Source organism: Wolffia australiana, chromosome 19 (genome assembly GCF_029677425.1).
Source record: "Wolffia australiana isolate 7733 chromosome 19, ASM2967742v1".
In the NCBI taxonomy this organism is placed as follows: domain Eukaryota; kingdom Viridiplantae; phylum Streptophyta; class Magnoliopsida; order Alismatales; family Araceae; genus Wolffia; species Wolffia australiana.
This window is the reverse complement of record NC_135853.1, coordinates 8957722-8960000: the sequence shown is the minus strand read 5'-3', so window position 1 is coordinate 8960000 and position 2279 is coordinate 8957722. Positions and strand designations below refer to the sequence as shown.

Here is a 2279-nt window from a genome sequence, read left to right as displayed (position 1 = left end):
CGCCTGCGAATGGGGATGGGAGCACATCGGCCTCAGCCTTGAGTGAGATCCTGCCGTCGCGCCGTCCGGCGGGGACCTTGTAGCGGATGCCGCCGGTGAACTCGAAGCGCGCGCGCGCGCGGCGAGGACGTCGGCGCAGGACACAGTTTGGGGCACTGAGACTCCAGCAGGGCCTTGGCTTCGTTGATGGCTTCGAATCCCCGGAGGCTGTTCAGGTTCGCGATGTTCATCTGCTCGGATTCACTGCCCTCGAGAAGGACGGAGGCGTCGCATCCCTGTGCACAGGAGAACAAACGATGAGCACCGGAGGATAAGGGGCCTGCCGGAGAGAGAAATACAAGCCTACTCCTTGTACGTGAGGGAGGCGAGTTCTATTCTGCCAGGCAAGGACACTTACCCTGACGAAGCAGTCGTGGAAGTGCAGCCTTATGAGACCCGCCCCGATGCCCGGGTTGGCGGCCACAGCCGGCCCGACAACGTTCCTCACGATGCGCTCCGCCTGCGGGCAGCTCCTCCGGTAGAAGCCCGCCTTGAGGGGGTGCGTGGCGGCGACCAGAGACAAAGAATGAACAGCCAGTACGAAAGCGACGAACAAAACGCCTGGCGTGGTTCGCGACATTTCTAAAGCCAGGTTCTTGCCCGGAACTCTTTTGATAGGCTGCTATCTGAAAGGAGTTCCAACCTAAGAGATGCTATTGCGATATTGGATTGGCCACTCTGGACCTTTTTATAGATCGGTAAGCGTTCTTCGTCCGGGGCTTGCAAGGTTGACGGCGTCTACTGTGAGCCGCGTTTCGTCCGTTGCTTTACGTCTGTTGACCCGTAATCATACCAACCGTGGAGTCGTCCGTGGGTCGCATACGCAGAAGGTCTTGGCGTTGAGGCTGAAGAGCAGCGAGGTCAACACGCGCAATCGGCGATGGGCGCTGGATCACGTCTCTGTGCGATGCGGGGGCGCCCGCGTGAGTGGGTTGGTGTATATCGGGATGCATCTTCCTCGCTCCGTCTCCCAGTCGTTGGCTGTCTGTCCTGGCTCGCTCTCTGTAGCTGTCTTTCTCCTTCGCCGTCATTAGCGCTCTCTCTTTCGCTCCGTCCGATTCTCTCTCTCTCCGGATTCGCTCACTTCCTGGTTAAAAATATTATACGAATCGCAACTACGGCCAACGCCGTCTTCTCACTCCGCCTTGTATTCGAGGCTTCGCTGAACCTCGGAGGCATAGAGAGCGAGAGAGATATCGCAGAAAGGAGGGCAGGCGCGAGAGAGAGACAGCGTGCGAGAAGGAACGGGAAGGAAAGAGCGAGCGAGCAAGGGGAGAGAGAGAGAGAGAGAGAGAGAGGCGGAGAGAGAGAGAGAGAGAGAGAGAGCGAGCGATCGAGGCGGAGAGAGAGAGAGAGCGAGCGAGCGAGGGGGAGAGAGAGAGAGAGAGAGCGAGAGAGAGGGAGAGAGAGAGAGAGAGAGAGAGAGAGAGAGAGAGAGAGAGAGAGAGAGAGAGAGAGAGAGAGGGAGGGGGAGAGAGAGAGAGAGAGAGAGAGCGAGCGAGGGGGAGAGAGAGAGAGAGAGAGAGAGAGAGAGGGGGAGAGAGAGAGAGAGAGAGAGAGAGAGAGAGAGAGAGAGAGAGAGAGAGAGAGAGAGAGAGAGAGAGAGAGAGAGAGAGAGAGAGAGAGAGAGAGGGAGAGGCAGAGCGGGAAAGAAAGAAAGGGCCAAAGAGAAACAAGGCGCCGAAGGGAGATAAAGACCGCGCGAAAGAGAGGGAGAATGGAGTGACACAGAGAGAGAGAGCGAGGGAGCCATAGTAGCAGTTGAAAACGAAAGAAGGAGAGACAATGAAACAGAGCGAATGAATTGACTGAGAAAGCGAGATAAAGTGAGAGATGGATATATATAGAGAGAGAGAGCAGACAGAGAGCGGGAGAGAGCTCGACAGGGAGAGGGGGAGAGTCAGAGAGAGAGAGAGAGAGCCGGACACAGAGAGAGAGAGACCAACATAGAGAGAGAGAGAGAGCGACACAGAGAAAAAGAGAGAGCCCGACAGAGAGAGAAGAGAAGAGAGAGACACACAGCAGGAAAGAGAAGGAGAGGGACGGCGAAAAAGATAAGCGAGGGCGACGGAGGAGAGGGAGCGAGAGATAGAGTGACGGCGAAAGAGATCAGCGAGGGCGAGGAAGGAGAGAGAGCGAGAGATAGAGTGACGGCGAAAAAGATAAGCGAGGGCGACGGAGGAGAGGGAGCGAGAGATAGAGTGACGGCGAAAGAGATCAGCGAGGGCGAGGAAGGAGAG

General features: G+C 57.0%; 1 pseudogene across 1 annotated transcript in view; it reads right to left on the bottom strand.

The window, feature by feature from the left end:
* LOC144715781 (peroxidase 1-like) overlaps window positions 1-717 on the bottom strand; it is a 1305-nt pseudogene extending 588 nt beyond the window's left edge. The window contains exons 1-2 of the transcript XR_013584736.1: window positions 398-717; window positions 1-275 (exon numbers count right to left, since the gene is read on the bottom strand). The exon at window positions 1-275 is cut by the window's left edge and continues 588 nt beyond it. The product of XR_013584736.1 is annotated as a peroxidase 1-like (transcript). The remainder of the gene's footprint in view (window positions 276-397) is intronic.
* Window positions 718-2279: the final 1562 nt, after the last annotated feature.